Here is a 19,086-nt window from a genome sequence, read left to right as displayed (position 1 = left end):
AAGGCTGATGGTTTAAGTATTCTGGGAGGTATCAACAGGGAATACCAAAAGCACTTTGCCCAGTTTGGACTAGATTTTATTTAAACAGTGTACTCTGAGGAGTTCAGGATAGAAATAGCTGGATGAGAGAGAGCCTCTTTTTTCTATCTAGCTCATTCCCATGTAAACCTACTACTAATAAGAGTCAACAGGTACACAGCACGTCAACGTGACTAGTTCACACTGTTCAAAGGATAATTTTGAATTATGGCAATGACCTTGGTGTGGTTCTGCCTGTTCAGAAATATACCCAATAGCTGAGCCACGGCTGTTTCATAGTTGGTTTATGTCCCCAGTTTGTGGTCTTTTGCCAAAGATCTGCACTGATGGCCATACTCAGCGTGAGCACCAACAGAGAATATCTCACTGATGGGGACATTTGGGCACAGCAAGTGTTGGGCACCATATGTACAACGAGCAAAGAAGGGGAAGGAGGACTTATGGTAAAAATGTGACTTGAGCACTAATATCTATCTAAAACCAATCGGTGAGATTAGACAAGAGGATAACTTGCTTGACAAGTCCCTGATAACACAGACCAGCAGCAAATTGACATGAAAAAAAATTCTGAGGGCCACCTGAGCCCTTTAACATCCATGTTTGCAAGAGACTTCAAATTAAACAATTGGTAAACTAATATTAGCTGGCATCTGAGAAGGGACGAATTCTGAGGCATTTTCTACTATAGGTTTCATTATGATGAAGAAATGTCTGCATGAATTTATAACTGAATGGGTTAATTAAACATTAGCCCTGGGCATCTGAATGTTGAAGAGTGTGTCTGTTCTGAAAAGAACACATTCTTCTCAGCCTGATGCATTTACTTCATTATTTACTAATGAAGTATAGTTTATTTATTAAAGGAATTATCTATTAAAAACATTGTGAAAAAAATACCAGTGGCTTAACGATTTTTTTTTTACTCACTTTTTAAACTGATCGGGATGGTAAATTTTAAATAGTGAAAACCTAGGTTGTAGCATTCTTTTTTCTGCAAAAGATTGGAAACAACTGAACACAAACATGACTAATATTAAGCAGTGTTTAAAAAAAAAGATGAGAAAAGAAATAACATATTAAACCACCACATAACACCTTCTAAAGCTGTGACAATTGAACATTCATTACAATGTTGTTAAATTGCTGTTCTATCAATAGTGTTAACATTACAACGCAGTGACTTAATTAGATGAAGTTTCTTTCATCCTTTATTTATTAGGTTTTCGAGCCACAATAATAAAAAAAAGATTTGCAGCTCCAATAAAGTACCACAGTTGCCATATTTCTTTCATACATTAGTAATCTGTTAGTTAATATGAATTTGCATTTTCTGTATTTTGGTCATAACAGACTGGTACGTCATTATCAAACACAAAACCAGAGAACAAATCAAAATATTTACAACATGCTATAATTTTCTTTGCAGCTTAATGCCGTAATTAACTAACAACTAAGCTTATGAATCAATTTTGCATTTTTGTAGGTCTTGTGGCTGTGTGGTTTACATAAAATACAGTCTTCTTAAGAGCTGTTCTTAATCAAACTCTTAAAAACATATACCCCTAAAAAAGATTTCAAATAATTTTGCCATAGAACAAATTGAATTTGAGGGTTCCTTTGTCTTATGACTTAGAAGCAAATTACTTTTTATCCTGGGTAAAGAACAGCTTTAGGTCTACACCACAACCCCAAATTCTCACTGCAGATCTGTGATTCATCAGATACTGAGATAAAGCTTGTGACTGGTCAAGAACACACTCTTATCCTCTCTGCACTTTAAACTATTCTTATTTAATATATAAAAAAAAATCTAGTGCTCTCTCTATATTTTTTCACTTTGTAAGGTTTTCTTAAAATAAACACATTTGGATTTGTATTGTGTGAAATAATCCTATCAGATATATATTAGCAGGAGGAAGGCATCGGAAAATCAAGAGGAATTCAGCAGATCTCCCTGTGCCATGTGGAGGCACTGCTATGTGCTCTCCACAGAGAGCTGCTTTAGAAACACTTTCCTGGGGCTTTTGTTTTCCAGGTACGGGGCCAGAGTGTCTTGCACTCTCCATCATTCCATTGGCCTATATGTGCTCTATACCCATCCCTTTTTCATTATACTGTTGCTCTTCCTATGTCAGGAGATCTGTTCATCCAAGATACTCATCACCTAACATGGGGTGGAAAAGGAAAAAAAACTACATGACGCTTATGATGATAATCTTGAAATAAGTTAAGATGTGATGGATAAGGGAAGAGTAACCCGGACAAAGCATTTGACACTGGCCACCATGACATTCTTGTCTCTACATTGGAAAGACAGATTTGACATATGGACCACTTGGTGGAAAAGGAATTGGCTGGATAGTCGCACTCAAAGAGTTGTGACTAATGGCTCAATGTCCAAGTGCAAATGGTGACAAGTGGTGTTGGTATTGGGACCAATATTCTTTAACATCCTGGTTGAAGACACGGACAGTGAGAATGAGGGCACCTGCAGCAATTTTATTGATGACACCAAGCTGTGTGGTGCAGTCAAGACACAGGAGGGAAGGGATGCCATCCAGAGGGACCTTGAAAGGCCTGAGCTGGGCCTGTACGAACCTCATGAAGCTCAACAAGACTGAGTGCAAGGTCTTGCACACAGGTTGGGGCGAAGCCAAGCACTATTATAGGCTGGGCAGAGAATGAATGGAGAACAACCCTGAAGAGAAAAACTTGGGCGTGCTGGTGGATGAGAAGCTAAACGTGACCTGGCAATGTGCATTTGGAGCCCAGAAAGCCATTCCTTCTAAGCTGTAGTATTTACCTTGCATTCCAGTGCCCTAGAAGAGAGTATTAAATGTTTACATCTGGATGTACATGAATTAGACGTCTCTATTCATTCTAATTCAGTGAAAATGCACACATATGCAGAAATCACAGGATATTTTTAACTGAATAGATAGTCATGCCACAGGGAAAAAGTTAAGTTCATCCTGTAATTTGTGACATTTGCACTTATACAAAACTCAGGCAGCTCTAGAGTAGCAATGACCTGTAGCCATCATTGATAAAATAATTTCAGTTTTAAAGTGCAAGCAAATGCTTAAAACAGAAAGCTAATCAAACTTTCTCAAAGGAGAGATTCCCTTCATATGCTTTGGGAGGTCTTAAAAAAGGTCATTGAAAGGTCCATGCCCTTGGAGAAGAGGTTCTCAGGAAAAACTGCAGCAAACAAGAATGCCTACTGAAAAAGGTGCAGCCAGGCTCAGTAAGATATTCTGCAGCAGTATGCAAAGCAGAATCATGGTACAGACCCCACATGGATTTAAGAGGATGTTGCACAGCCATATGCTAAGCAAATGTTCAAAAAAGACATTCATCCACCCACAGCACAGAAGGGAGCGAGTTAGCGAAGCAGCTTCTCCCACATATGCAAGGAGGCAAGCAGGCATGTACAGCCGGAACAATGTTGTACTTTCCAAAGAACACTGAGGTTGATTAAGCCTTGTTGGAAACGCAGAGATAAAACAGAAGGAGAAAATAATTTTATGTGCTTTAGTTTCTTGCTGTTTTCTCTTTTTGCCAGAAGCTGAATCAGTGTAAATAGCAAGCTTTGTTTTTCTGCTTCTAGAATAAAACACTGACTGCCAAAACATAACAGGTTTTTGTAACCTTTAAGATTTTGCTGTCTTGCATTCTAAAAGACTACCCAAATCTTTTCTTTTGCTAACGGTTACCTGTTTTGAATCAACAACTACATATCATAATGGTAATTTAAAAAATATTATTTAATTAATGTCGTCAATTTGTATGCACAGTAACTCCCATTTGTATTCACACAATTCACTCAGTCTGTGGTCTATAGCTGGCAAATAACACCACTTAACAGCTGTTAAATAGGGTAATCACCTGTTGTTATCCACAGGTAGCTTTAATTCAAATGCTAATTGCTCTCAGTGCTCTACTCGTAAACCTGCCCCAATGTCAGATACTGTATGTGCCACACCAGATGGATGGGAGCCTCAAATGGATTGCACTGTCCTTCTGCAGAAAAAAAAAACCCTGAATTATAAGAAGCCTCACTACCCTACAGTGCCAGGAAAAAAAAGATGGCACAAGAATTAAACAATGATGGTCTGTCAGAGAGCAAGAATGGCAGGAAAAAGCAATGAATGGGGTAGATGATGAAAAAGTCTGCAGACAGGACATTACAAATTGTATGAACTGGTGCTTCAACTTATTTACAACTGAAGTGAGTTAGCATCGACCATTAGTAAACTCAGCCTGAGAAAATGAAGAAACAGCTGTTGCAAGTATATGCCAGGATCAGCCTAAACTGATAGGAAATGAGAGATAAACTGCTTGAACAGGCCAGGCATTTGAAAAATATCCGATTGAAAGAGCAACAGTTCTAGCCTGATATAGGTAAATTCATATTTTTTCCAGAGACTTAATTCTTCACAAAACCACCACAATACGGTTCTCCCCTTGGTACAAATACCTCAAAATTACAATAGTTACTCCTCATAGCAAGAGGCTTCGAATTATTTTGTTCTAAAACATTTTCAATTCACCCAAGCTCTCTTGGTGGTAATGTTTCACGTTGTGCTTAATTTCATGAAACTCTGTCGCTGCCAAAAGTGATGGTTTAATTCTCTCGCCTTTCACCTCTTAACTCCATTGACGCGTTCCTCACCCTTTCCTCAGATTTAGTCATTCACTGTGTTGCTGGAATATGACTCACTGATCTGATGGGAAAGTAATTTATTTGGGGGAAGAGATATTCACATAACAGTCCATAGTTAAACTGGATTAAGCCTAGCATGGAACTGTGCCCTGAATTGTCCTGTGTTTCTTGCTGCTATACAGCAGAGTTCCTGGCTGCACAGCTGTAGGTTTTATTTTAGATCCCATGACTGTAAAAGGGCCATTCATTCCATAATGCTGTCGGATTTTCACACTGTACTGGAATGACTTCCCTGCCGTGCTCTCTGAAGGGCTGCTTTTTTGTAGGCAAAGGAGGCCATCCATCACTTGCTCAATAGCACAATCTCTTTGCTCAGTTTCTACCCTTTGATCTGTTCAGTTTAGATAACTCTGCTAGATGCCAAAACAACAACCCAAACAACTCTCCTCTCTGGAGGATACATGCCTTTCTACTGGGACAGCGTTAACCTCTGGAAATGACTGTTACCACAGAGCTACACTTTCCTGTCCCCAAGAAATTTTTCAATTAAATGGGTGATAAATGTCATTACAGGAGAAACCTGGCTCTGGGAAAGAAATCAAAGGACATAAAAATCACATTGCTAGATCTGCAACAGGTGTTGGCACAGGTTTTGGTTTTGTTCTGAGCTCATTGTAAAGTGTAGAGCCCTGGCCTTGGACAAAGGAGGTGCTCAATACTTCCAAACACAAACCTTAAGTTAAAAAAACTGTATTAGATAGTGCCCCAGTTCTCTGATGTCTTGAGCTCGTGATGAGGTGAGGGAGGGACAAAACCAGTGACCTTTTAAACCCAGTTTGCTTTGTACCTTGGTTTCCTGCTTTAAGGTCATAATTGAACTGAACATCCAATAACAAACACCACTTATCTGTGAATATTCATTTTAGCAAAGTCAAGTATATCAATCATGCAAAGGGAAGAGCCACTTGTTTGTTTGACAGTTGTGACTCAAATTAACATAGTTTTCATTTTGATGACCATTTTTTTTTTATTTTGGCTTGCATATTTTGCTTATAGAAAGAGAAAAAAGGGTCTAAATATTTCTTCCCTGCTGCCATTGCTAATGTAAAGACTATTCACCCTTCCAGATTTTTTTCTGAAGCAAGACATGACAATATACCTCTTAAAAAATGAAAGAACAAATCCTCTCTGTCTTAAATCAAAGTGGATAAGAAAAATTATGGCAGCTAAATAGAAAAAAAAAAAGGCAAATACTCACAGAAAGCTCATTTGAGATCTTCACCCCCATCTTAATGGTCAAGGAAGCTTAAGTTGTCAAAGGCAGAATACGAGACAGGTTGAAAATTCTTCGTTACTCATAGCTGGAAGAAAAAGGTACTCACATCATGAACAGAAGACAGAAATGATAAAATTCCCTTCCAAAGCAGAGCTTGAGTTGCACAGCTAGCCTGCAATTGGTAGTGGCTTTGCATGTTAAATATTATCAGCAACTTCTAAAGGAAGGTTTTCCTTTATTATGCACATAAACCACTGCTTGTTCTGTTGGCCAATGCACTGGCTTTTCTGACATGTTCTTGTGCAGGTTATGTCTGAGAAGCACAAGATGCTTTTTATGGTCATAAAAATCTTACTCTGATGTCTTCATCAAGAGACACCAGAAATAAAAGGTTTACTGTCAGAAAGCTGGAAAGGATCTGGAGTATCAGAAGGTCAATAATAACATTCTTGCAACAGCAGAGAATGAGAAAAAGCAGCGAGCTTCTCAAGGGAAGGGACTGAGTAGAGGAATGGTTTCCATGTTTTTTCATGACTGTGCTATACTATACATAAATTTACCTGACATAAAGCCTGTTTCTTTTCATTACAAAAATTCTTTACAAAAAGATGAGACACACTTTGACTACATATCCATAAGCACATTTTACAGGCAAGACTGATCTGAAATTCCTTGGAGAAGCTGGCACTAGTCCAAACCTGTCTGGTTAAATGATGTTGGCTATTGTGTTCTAACATCATAAATGTGTATAATGGTCAACATCAGGAAGCAAAAGATTAAGGAAAGAAATCAAAAGAAGAACATTGTTTTTTTTCAAGAAGGGAAAGAATAATATTTAACCCACTGGCTGGATAGTTTCCTCATTCTGTTATTTCACATTCAAAATATCTGTGGTTACCAGGTAGTCCCAATCTGCTCAGTACAGGCTGGTTAGCTGAGAGGCCCATTAATTCATATAAGCACACTTCCTAGTAAGCTAAAGTTCATAATGTGGACTACGTTAGAAACTCTTGCTGCTAATCAAGGTTGTTGCTAGGAAATATATTAAGTGACCAGATTTCCCCCCCCTTTCAAATATTAGTGTGTCACTATGCTCCTACACATTCTTGTTCATCTGTACTCATAATGGAAAATGCTACTCTGAAAATATTTCATCAACTAATAACGTAATTCATGGTCCAAACTAAAAGTTATAACAAGTTTTTCTTGCAGGACTTTCTTAAGGAACAACTTCTCTTTAAAGATATTTTTTTTTTGGTCACTGATAGTTATATATTATGTCATTGTAGAAGAAGTTATTTTAACTTGACATTCTACCTTAACAACCTTGTTCAATATCTCTGTTTTTTTCCAGTTTTAGCCTCTGTTGGTATTCTAAACTCCAGTATTCTTTGTATTTTAAAGAGTAAAGTGAAATATATGTAAAAGGTTAGTAGACTTTGTGTTTTGATAGACTTTCAGAATCTCAAAATAAAAAGCTGTTAGTAGGCTTGCTTTGCCTTTGTGAAAACTACATGATGTCCAATTCTCTTTCAGACTGTGAATAGAAAAATAAATATAGTTGTCAAGTTGTGAATAAAAATATAGTTATGTGTAAAATTATATTTTAAATCTAAAAATAAACTTTAACACTTACTCAATCTTGCATGACAAAACAAATCTAAAAAGCTAAGCAGATATTTGAATGCCACACTTTCCTTGTGTAAGACAAAAATCAATCTGTATTAACATTCTCTTTTCATTAGAAACTGAAAACCAATTGGGTCAATTATTTCTTCTATTTAACACTGGCTATATTACCAAAAGGAAATAATGAAAAAAAACCTAAAGAGGGGGTTTTGTCACTTCTCAGGGAAAAAACACATAAATTAATCATTAACCTAATTTTTCTTCCATCCCAGGCATCCCAGGTCAAGATTATTAAGTACATTCCATTCTAAAATGTCGGACTTGCACAATTTACTCTTTCATCATTTATACCAAACGATTAAAGATGGTTTGATGTGAGGATATGCAGAGATGGGAAAACATAAACCTCTGGGACTGAGCCACAGCTTTTAGTCAATTCCTGAAGTCATAACTCATTCTCTTATGAGTCACAAAAGGCTGCAGCCATCATTTGCATTACCGTACAAATTAAAAGCCTTACTCATAGCCTTCTTTTTCTCCCACAGATTAAGTTCAATGATTACTTTTGCTTACATTAACTATATATGTCTAATATAATTCTTTCAGGACATAAACTCATCTAGAGAACCCAATCTCTTTGAAAGGCTACTGATTGTAATTTTAATTCCAGAAAGCAGTAAGCTCTGCAAGTACAACTTTTAAAAGCTGTGTACTGAAACTCCCTGACATAAGTGTATTGGGGGTGATGAAAACTATTTTGGGGGAGAAAGACAATTTTGCTACCCATACAAGATCTACAGTACATGAAATGTTAAGTATGTTCATTGTGGGGTGCTGCCTACTTTATGAGATCCCCTCCTGCACGAATACCGCTCCTACTAGCTCAGGATGAGCAGTGCAAGCCAACCCTATTACTTCTTATTTCAAGCTTTAAAACTAAAATTTAAATGGGATTTCTCTTTCTGTGTTACATAGTCTGCGAGAAAAGGGATGAAAAAATTGTAAGATCCCAACAGAGACTTTTGTGATTTTTGTAGGTGTTACTGGCCTCAAAAACTCTTCTGAAGAAAACTGCAAAGCTGAGAACAAAAGAAAATTTCCTGATTACCACAAAACATAGCAGAGGCAGTACAGTCTGAACAATGCAAGTCCCAAATACAGATAATCATGGATTACCCATACAACAGGATTAACAAGGCAATAGGCAATGTTAAAACGCACAAAATCATACAGGATTATTTAGGTTGGAAAAGACCTTTAAGATTATCACGTCCAACCCTTAATCTAACACTGCCAAGTCCACCATTAAACTATGTCCCTAAACACCACATCTACACATCTTTTAAATACCTCCAGGGATGGTGACTCAACGCTTCCTTGGGCAGCTTGTTCCAGGTTTGGACAACCCTTTTGGTGAAGATATCTTTCCTAATATTCAATCAAAACTTCCCCTGGCACAACTTGAGGCTATTTCCTCTCATCTTATCACTTGCTACTTGGGAGAAGACACTGACACCCACCTCACTTCCACCTCCTTTTGGGTAGTTGTGGAGAGCAATAGGTCCTCCCCTCTGCCTCCTTTTCTTCAGGCTAAATAACCCCAGTTGCCTCAGCCGCTCCAGATCCTTCACCAGCTTTGTTGCCCTTCTCTGGACATGCTCCAGCAGCTCAATGTCTTTCTTGTAGTGGGGGGCCCAAAACTGAACACAGAATTTCGGTTGGATAAGTTCAGTCAATTTCTGAAGTGGCGAATCCTAAGTAAATGAACAGATGAGAACAAAATGAATGGCTTACAACATGAAGAATGAAAAACTGATTTGGTGGTAAGCAATGTAATTATATACACAAATATATTAAGCGTCAAAAGCTTTCAGATTTTTGCATAAATTCATATCTCCTGGATTGCGAATCTGCAGAATTACATTTAATAATCTACCCCATCAATGAATGTGGAGTAAACTCAGCTTTAGAGCAAATTTCAGTTAACAGGCAGAGGTGAGTGAAATCGTTTCCGCTAGTTTTGTTCAAGAAATTTGGCAGAAGGTGGGAGCAGCAGTTCATAAGAGAGATGTGACAGCAGTTTTGAAGACTGAGACAGCAGGGAGAGATGAAAAGAGCCAGAGCAGAGATGAAACAAAAAGAGATGAAACAAAAAAAAAAAGAACAGAACATAAAGAGTTGGAATCGAGTGATGGACATTTAGAAATAACATGGATCTGATGAGCCATCTCATCATATGCAGAGTGAATGAGGAGGTAAATTATATTAAAAATTAAGTGACAAAATTTTGAAGAGGATTAGATGTCTGGCTGAAAGAATCTAGGTACTTTTCCTTCATATCAAATACTTCATTAAACTTGCTGATCCTCCATTTGAGTATGAACTGCAGATAGAGACCAGAAAGTTTTCACTTCATTTCCAGAGCCGTTCCATCTCATTTGTCCAGAAATATCCTAAAGGAGACTGCTTACAGCCCCCACTTCTGGACTTACACAGAGCTGTTTTTCAGTTATGAGTGACAGATAGACACTTGTTTATTATCAGAAGTATTATAAGATCTGGTCCTGGGGAACATTTCTCTTGGCAATTAATTTACATTATACTGGGCACAACTTGTTCTCAAATCTCTCATGTCCACAGACTTTTATTAAAATGATTTTATAATACTAATTGTTTACCAAAATGAAATATGCAAATTGATATAGAAAGAACAGATGCATCACCCAACAAACAGACATCAGAATGAGACTCATGTCCGATCACCCTCGTTTAACACTGCCATTTTAAAATGAAACCATTTTAAATTGTGCTGATAACCGACAATCTTATCAACAACCACTTTCACAAAGAGAGATCTACTAACTTTTCATCAGTACTGCCAAAGTTCCCCTCCCTACAATATTTATGTTCAAACTTCTTGCCCAGACCCACCAAATTCAGTCTGCTTCTTGAGGTTTCACCTCATTCTGTGGCAAAAAGAGTAGACAAACTATTTGGTACAAACAACTGTCAGGAGGAAGAAGACCTAAACCTCTACAGATCTACTGCTAATAGAGTAGAAACTGTCTCTGCTTTAGAAGGTCACTCTCTTCCCCAACTTTATTCTTCACCACTTATGCTGAAAGCACAATGAGTTATATAAAATCCTATATATTTTAAGAGATAAACAAAAGTCTAGTGATAGCTTTTCCTCATATAACAGCTCCTAGAATAGAGGTAAGCTCCTCTTGCTCAAGGCAGTACCTAATTTTATAAGTAGCCTTTAATATTGATGTTCTTGAATTATGGGTCTCCTTTAATAAACAATTACGAGTTATAACAACATCACAGATGTCCATGTGAGGGGGCTGGAGAACAAGTCTTATGAGGAGCGGCGGAGAGAGCTGGTGTTGTTTAGCCTGGAGAAGAGGAGGGTGAGGGGAGACCTTATTACTCTCTACAACTGCCTGAAAGGAGGTTGTGGAGAGGAGGGAGCTGGGCTCTTCTCCCAAGTGACTGAGGACAGGACAAGGGGGAATGGCCTCAAGCTCAGCCAGGGGATGTTCAGGCTGGATATCAGAAAAAAATTCTTCACAGAAAGAGTCATCGGGCACTGGAACAGACTGCCCAGGGAGATGGTCGAGTGGCCTTCCCTGGAGGTGTCCAAGGAACGGGCGGATGAAGTGCTTAGGGACATGGTTTAAGGGAGTGTTAGGAATGGTTGGACTCGTTGATCCAGTGGGTCCGTTCCAACCTGGTGATTCTATGATTCTATGATCTCTGTGCCACAAGGGAAAAAGCATGCGAGTGTACACCATCTCGGGAATTACACAAAGGAGGTAACGGTGGTGGTGTTCCCCTGCTCCTCAGACCGTGGCTGACTAACAACACAAATGGCATATGATGGGCAACAGCCAGCGACACCACAAGCAGGTGGGTACCACGCGGGTTTGCAGTCACTGCAGCAACAGTGTTTGCAGAGATCAATTGTGTAAAGGTACATGACACTTTCTGGGGGGAACTTACAGCTATGTCACCTCTCCAACTACTGCACTGCAGCAGGGTGCCCAGCTACTCTGTGAAACACAACCAGCTGCTGAGTTTAGGTTAATTTTATTCTGTTATTAAACATTTGCAGTAATTTTCAAAGCCTGGAATTGCAAGTCTAAACACTCTTTAAAATAATACTTTAAAGTAAACCTTTAAATCTATCATACACTAAGGAGTGAATTATGTTTGGAAGCTGGAAATAAACTGGGGACAGGAAGATTCTTTTTTCTTTTAAATTACAAACTTAACCTATTATTAATCTTAAAACCTGAGCAAATATTCTATTTCCGGAACCCACTAAGAACTTGTTGACTGTCAGAGTATGAACAGACATACTTAACACATTTTACAGACAGCAGTTGCTGGTAAGTGCTCATGGAATAAGGCATTCAAGGAGATGTGATGAAAATCTGGGCACATCTGTCAAATATCCTGGCAAATAAAATATTAAGAAATCAATCACATTTTAATCTACAGGCACAGAATCTTTGGAGTGTAAGAGTAGAACCCGGTTTGCTTGCCTCATTCTTATAGAAAGCAACTTATTTTCCAGAATACAAGCTGAGAGATTTTCTACATTTTTTAGTAGAACAAGAGGGTTTTCTCCTTCTTTCAAGATTACATAACCCTTCGTATTCAGATTTCCCTTGAGAGTTTTTGATTTTTTTTTTTTTTTCCTCATTGAAAACAAATACCAATTCTAGCCTGGTTGGGGAGATTTGATCCATGGGGGATATTCTCTCCAGGATAAGACCACAAGAGTAGAAGGCATCTTTTTTGTGCTACAAAAGGAAAGAAAAAAACCTAAATTGTAAAAGATTTGAGGAATGTCTAACCTACGTGAAGTTCACCTGTAAAAATTTCCTTCTTAGAAAGAATTATAATTAAGAGGTAACCTTTTTCAGAGTTGTGCTTTGGTACTGAAAATCTCTCACAGCACGCACCTCCTCTGCCATTGAGAGGAACTCAATTTCTAACACCCCTGGATATTCAAAACTTATTAGGTTGCATTGAGAGAGATGACTGCTTGTTAGGGCTGCATCATAATGCAAACAATTAACACTGTCAATTATCCCAGCTGTTATGCTCACCTATCCTTGTAACATCTAATTAAGTATGTACAAGACTCCACGCAGAAGTCATCTTCTAAAAGAAGTAAGTGCTATTGAAGGTTTCAGTAGCATATGCTGCAAGAAACCAAACAACTCAAGGTTTTTTACAGCAGAAAGTATCTAAAGAACCTAACACACTATTCTCTATAACCTGTATACTTACATTTTAAGATTAGCTTAAGTATTTTCCCACTTGTTCACAAAACCCGTAATGTTTAAAAGATAGCCAATTGTAATACATTATTTACCACCACTTCTTATAAATTCTGACAGGAATTCAAAGTCTGATCTACAGTAATTGTGATACTCCAGTTAATTCTGCTATGAAAGTGAAATGTGTGGCGCTTCCCGATTCATCACCAGTAAAACTTCATTTCCTTTAAGTAGTATTTCTTTCTATTCCTCAGGATAAATTCTGAATCTATTAAAGTTTAAATAGAGATGGAAATTAAATATTCTTCTGAATAAAATCATATTGCTTTTCTGTAAGGAAGAATAAGCTGCATATTTAACATTAATCACCTGGTAAAGACATAAGAGCTAAATAAAGAAAAGTGCAAGTTAAAAATCAGATCTTTTCCCTAATGGTAGGGAGTTGACTAAACAGATCCTGAAAAATAATTATTGCTTCTCTGTTTGAGATTATAATGACTTTTAAATGGGAATTTGTTGCTGATTCCCCTCAGTTACAATTAATTTACAAATAATAGTTTGGGGGGTTTTTTGCTCAGATAAAAAGCACAGGACAAAAAGGCTGTTAATAATTTTGAAATCAGATCAATGTCCTATGGGTACTATTCTACTTCTGTTCATAAAGATAATTCTTTTAAATTTTCATTGGAATTAAGCAGCAACAGTTTGGAAAAAAAAAAAGATGTAACCCAAATATAAATACTGTCATAAAATTATGGTATATTTCTGTCATTGTTTGGCTTCATTAAACTCTTTGCCACAGAAATAAACTGTCAGAGGATTATAAAGTTTCATATTCTTCCATTCTTACAAAATGATCTATTAATACACCAAGAGATTAACTTACTGTAATAATGTTTCAATGATTTTCTTTTTCCTAGGTACAGTCGGGCTTGTGTGTTAAAGACAAATCACGTGTGTCTCAGAATTATTTGTTAAAATTTAATCTAAAGGAAAGGGCTAAAGTGAGTTTTTTTTAATTGAATGCATATTTGTGAAATACAGTCCCAAAGTCCATACGTCATTGAAACAGAAGCTGATGGAAAGTTCTGCCTCCGTGTCTACCTGCATATATCTATTCATATGCCTAAAATTATACACATTCAGACACCCAAGGCTCTGTGCTTAAGGGAAACCAGGGCTCATATCCTGTTGCTTTTTAATCTATAGTAAAGGATCTTGGAATGCTTTGTGTGAAAATAGTCTGCACAAAAATAAATAAATAAATAAATCTGTAAGCCACTATGCAAATTATGCCAAAAAAATTTTCAATAAGGTTTGAAATGAAAGCCATTGCTTGAATATGCTGATTCAAAGTAGATATATTAGCTTTAAATAACAAATTCACCCACTGAAATTTTGTTCTGATATTCTCAGTGCTGGGTTTTTTTGTTTTTTTAACATTTAAAAAGGTTTCATTTTCTTTCAGAGAAAAATAATTTCAAGATGTCAGCAATTCCTACAGAGAAAATATTTGTTTCTAAAGAAAACTGAAGTCTTTCAATGTTTTCTGCACCAAAACTGGGAGAATTTTGCCTTATATTTTACAAACATCCAAAAAGCCCAGTCACCCTAAGAAGAACAGAATAAAACACACGAACAACGTGATGAACTTGTATTCAAAGGGAACAGGATAGCATACAACTGACTACATTTCCACATAATTCCTCCTCCTACAGAGCAGAATTTGAGTCTTGTCTACAAACACGTTAGTCTTTTTTTTAACTTTGATGAGCCTTAAATTTAGGTCTGAATATCCATAATGAAAGGCCACTTTTTTATCTTGGCATACTCGTTCAGAACACTGACTGTTAGCTTGCCCCCTCCAAGAAACCCTTCTCTAGCAAAAATTCAAGACAAGACAATAGTCAAAGAACAGGTGATTACTGAACTTTATTGTGCTTTGAATTTTTTCTGGATTAAATGGTACAAGTTCACTCTCAGCTAAATAATGTTTTTTTTTGAAATGATCTTGCTGCACGAAAAATGGCTAAACAGATATTTAGCTGGTATAATTTTAGAAGAGTTATGTCAGTAAAGTCCCATCACTATCATGCAACTCCTTCACAGATTCCCCTCGGCAGCGTTTAGTAAGGAAGCAGTCAGAAAAAAACGATGGCACAAAAAATGTTGAGAAAATTTACGTAAGTAAAGTGAGAAATACTATATTATACACGTACGTGTTATCAGTCATAATTTACTAAATGCAATGAAAGAGACACTAAGCGTAGTTATTTTCATATACAGAAATTGCACAGACGTAGAGGCAGCCGCTTATATTTGCTTAGCGTATAAAACTTTTCCTTTTTAGTAATCTTCTATTAATCCTAAATGAGCATTTGTAATTGTTAGCCTGAATAAAGTCAACATTTACTATCAGATTGCATAGAAATACTGCTGTATTTTGGATTAGTTTGTCATGCCAGAGATGATAAAGCAAGTTTTTCAGAACTATGATCATCACTTAGTCTTATCTAGACTTATCACCTCTGTGCAATTAAGACTGAAAAGCCAAATCAAAAAAGCCAGGCCAAAGGAGTCAAAGACAGCCCCACAGGTTTCTGATAGATCATACTTTGTCTTGCCCTCACTCAAATGCCTGATACCTCTTTATCCCTTCCCACACCTGAATCAGTTAGGAAATTTAAGTCAATGACATACAGAGCGAGGATCTGCTCTAGGAGAGTGCAACCTCCCTGAATACTGTTCCTTTTGTCCCATTTCTTTGTCTGAAGAGTCAGCTCCCTCAGCCGGCATGAAGCGCTCCAGAGAGCAAATCAGATTTTATGCAACTCCACGGTGAAGAGAGGCCAGGAGGTCAGGGGGTTAACATCTGCTATAAATACCCACAGGACTTCTTGGCCCCAATTGCAGAATGTGATTGCTTTATGTTTTTGCCCCGTGCTGGGCTGTGTCACACTATGCCTTTACTGCATGACATAATGCAGAGCAGAGAGTCAAATACATAAAAGGAATAACGCACCTGGATTTTCTCACTACAGAAACATGCTGTGGAAGCCTGTGCATATAAGAAATAGGTATTTCAAACCACTAGAATCTTAAAGCAAACTGAGTTCCGATTCTTATTCAGCTCTTCAGTCAGGTCTGGATTATAAACTACGATAGTGGATTTATTAATGGATATATATAGATATGATCTAAAGCAACAGACAGCAAAAAAAATGCACTGAAAGATCAATTTTTGATTTGGGTATTGAGGTCATAGCCTGCTCCTATTCCATTAAAGAATGTTTTTTAACTGAGTTCAGTGGAGCAAGAGTAAGACTAACATTTACTGCTAAATCGACACTCAACCGGCAGCCTTTGCAACACTTTGAACAGTTATGAGAGAGTAGCAGATCACTGAAAGGGTCTGACCTCCACTGCAAGCAACTGTCAGCACAGCAAAAGCTGAAAGCTTTTTCATACGTCTTTCTCACGTATTTGGCAAATGCAATATTGGAAACCAACTTTAATGTTTCCCACACACAGATTTTTATTTGGGGATTTCATCTGAACAGAATATAAGAGACACAAAAATATTTGAAGGCTGATTTGAACTATTTGCACCAATCATTAATTGTCTATCCCTCAGCTTTGAAAAAAAGACATGAGGAAGTTGCAACAATTAAGTTGGAACAAGAAGGAATACTAGATAGAACAGATAATCCTTAAGAGACTATCAGGATAGGAACAGACTACCTTGAGCAGTATGAAGACAGAGTATTATAATGTCAGATAACTTAAGGTCAAAATTTGTCTTCACATTGATATGAATTTTAATAACCTCAGTTGCATATGTTATAGCCTCAGAATTTGCAATCCTTCAAAGTGTTGAAAAGCATGAAGTGATGGTTATCGAAGATCACAGACAGTCCATATCATTCTAAATATATGTTCCTTTTTAAAGCCTGGTTTATGTGAAGGCTGAGTACTACAAATCAGAACAAAACACGAGATTTTGATTCTGTTCCACAAACGTATTATTTTTTTCCTGTCCTACAGTACATCGGTGAAATCCATGGCACACATCAACAATGATTTTACCCATAGCTCTGGACTGGATTGCAGCTTTCCCATTCCAGCATGGCTCGGCACTGCGATCCTGGAAAGGGAGAAGAACAAAGAGTCTGTTATTCATATAATGTAAGAATAGGATTTAAAAAATGTCATAAAAAGCTAACATCTTCTAAGATGTAAAAAACATATCTTTTGCTGCCTGCAGAGCGATAAGCCAACATTCTTCGTACAAAAAATTCTTTATGCTTTAATGAGAAGGAGTGGGTTGTACAGATGAGGGGAAATTACTTATTATAAAAACACTTGAAGGCTGTATACTTCAGTAACTGGTTACTACCTACTGCAAGGCAGCAAGCTTGTTTATTGCAGCACTTTCTGAGTCTTACTATCTATTTAATCTATTAAAATGAAAAACATATTGTTTAACATTCTTGTTTAAAGATATAGCCCTTTTACAGTACATTGCTAGTGAAGAAAATATTCAGTGGCATGATTTCCAGACAATACACTTCTTACACTATGATAACATCCCATCAGCCACAGAAGTTCAATAACAATTAAAGACAACTTTTGGAGTTCCAACAGTGAGATGTCCTCATTCATTCCTTCAGTTCATGTAATTGCATGGGTTATAGAGGCATTAATGGACTGTACTTTAAGTGAAATTGAGATTAAAATCTTACAAATCCTGCACATAGTTCTAGTTTGGAAATAATCTCACAGTCTTCAGGGAAAGTATAACACACAAGAGAATCAGGCTTAGGGTAAATACTTGTTTGAGACATTGTGAATAATGCTGGACTAACAAAGTTAGTGTCTAAAATTTATTGTGGTTATATAGAACTAGTGAAAAATCAAAAAGAATTGTCATTGCCAAAGGAGAGGCAGAATTATACCGAAGACTATTGATACCATATGCAGCGTCTAGGTTTCTTGAGTTATAAAAGCATCCTCCTCCACCTAAGGCATTAGCTGTTCATGATATAATGCTTCAGCATCAGTAAATTTGTCTCTTTTCTGTCAGCATGGTGAGTTTTTAAAGAGTACATCTAATAGGTGGAACAGAGTAACATATATCAATAGCGTGACATACACCAACTGTGCCACTCACCACCCACTTTGTGATTTCTCACCACCACTTTACAGCACCTTAGCTTCACTCTCTGAAAAATAAGACAATGATAATTCATTTGCAAATCAGTTGTAGAGACTTATCTGTAAGGAGAGACAATATAAAGAACAAATGCTATTGTAAGGTACAATTAAATTCAGGAACCAATTTGAGAGTCTACCAATTCCATAGAATTAGACAGTGAGAGGATAACTTACAAACTGCTAAAGCCTTTCAAAATGCAACAGTCATCCATGTAACTGTATAAGCACATATAAATGTTTGCTAATTTATATAGCATAGCATGAGAGTTTTCCAAGTCATAGAATCATAGAATAGTTTGGGTTGGAAGGGACCTTAAAGATCATCTGGATCCAACCGTCCTGCCATGGGCAGAGACACCTCCCACTGGATCAGGTAGCTCAAAACCTCGTCCAGCCTGGCCTTGAACACCTTCAGGGATGAGGCATCAACAACTTCTCTGGGCAACCTGTTCCAGGGCCTCATCACCCTAACAGTAAAAAATTTCTTCCTGATATATATAATCTATTCTGAATTTCCTCTCTTTCAGTTTTAACCGTTGCCTCTCCTCCTGTTGCTGCACTTCCTGATAAAGAGCCCCTCCCCAGCTTTCCTCTAGTCCTCATTAAGTACTGGAAGGCTGCTACAAGGTCTCCCTGAAGCCTTTCCCTCTCTGGACTAAACAAGATCAACCCTCTCAGCCTGTCCTCATGGCAGAGGTGCTTCAGCCCTCTGATCATCTTTCTGGCCCTACCCTGGACTTGCTCTAACAGATCCATGTCCTTGTGCTGAGGACTCCAGAACAGAATGCAGCACTCCAGGTGAAGAGTAGGTGCTTCCTGAAGCCAATTTTTTGATATGCTAATACACCAAATCATTTTACATGTGACATATAAAGCATTTCACAAATATTCTAGACAGCTTGTAACTATGTGAAATTCAAATAAATTTTAGATACTATCTAAATCCTCTCTTTTGAGCCAATGACATG

General features: G+C 37.4%; 1 long non-coding RNA gene across 3 annotated transcripts in view; it reads right to left on the bottom strand.

Annotated features, from left to right (window-relative positions):
• Nucleotides 1-19,086, bottom strand: part of LOC128853079 (uncharacterized) — a 79,006-nt gene that overhangs the window by 27,035 nt on the left and 32,885 nt on the right. For all 3 annotated transcript variants that reach the window (XR_008451318.1, XR_008451317.1, XR_008451319.1), the window contains 4 exons: nt 18,075-18,126; nt 16,991-17,048; nt 9,131-9,364; nt 5,964-6,066 (listed from right to left, as the gene is read on the bottom strand). This is a non-coding gene — a long non-coding RNA (uncharacterized LOC128853079). The remainder of the gene's footprint in view (nt 1-5,963; nt 6,067-9,130; nt 9,365-16,990; nt 17,049-18,074; nt 18,127-19,086) is intronic.

This window comes from Cuculus canorus, chromosome 9, assembly GCF_017976375.1.
Source record: "Cuculus canorus isolate bCucCan1 chromosome 9, bCucCan1.pri, whole genome shotgun sequence".
NCBI lineage: Eukaryota > Metazoa > Chordata > Aves > Cuculiformes > Cuculidae > Cuculus > Cuculus canorus.
The sequence above is the reverse complement of the archived record's forward strand: the minus strand, read 5'-3'. Positions and strand labels throughout refer to the sequence as shown.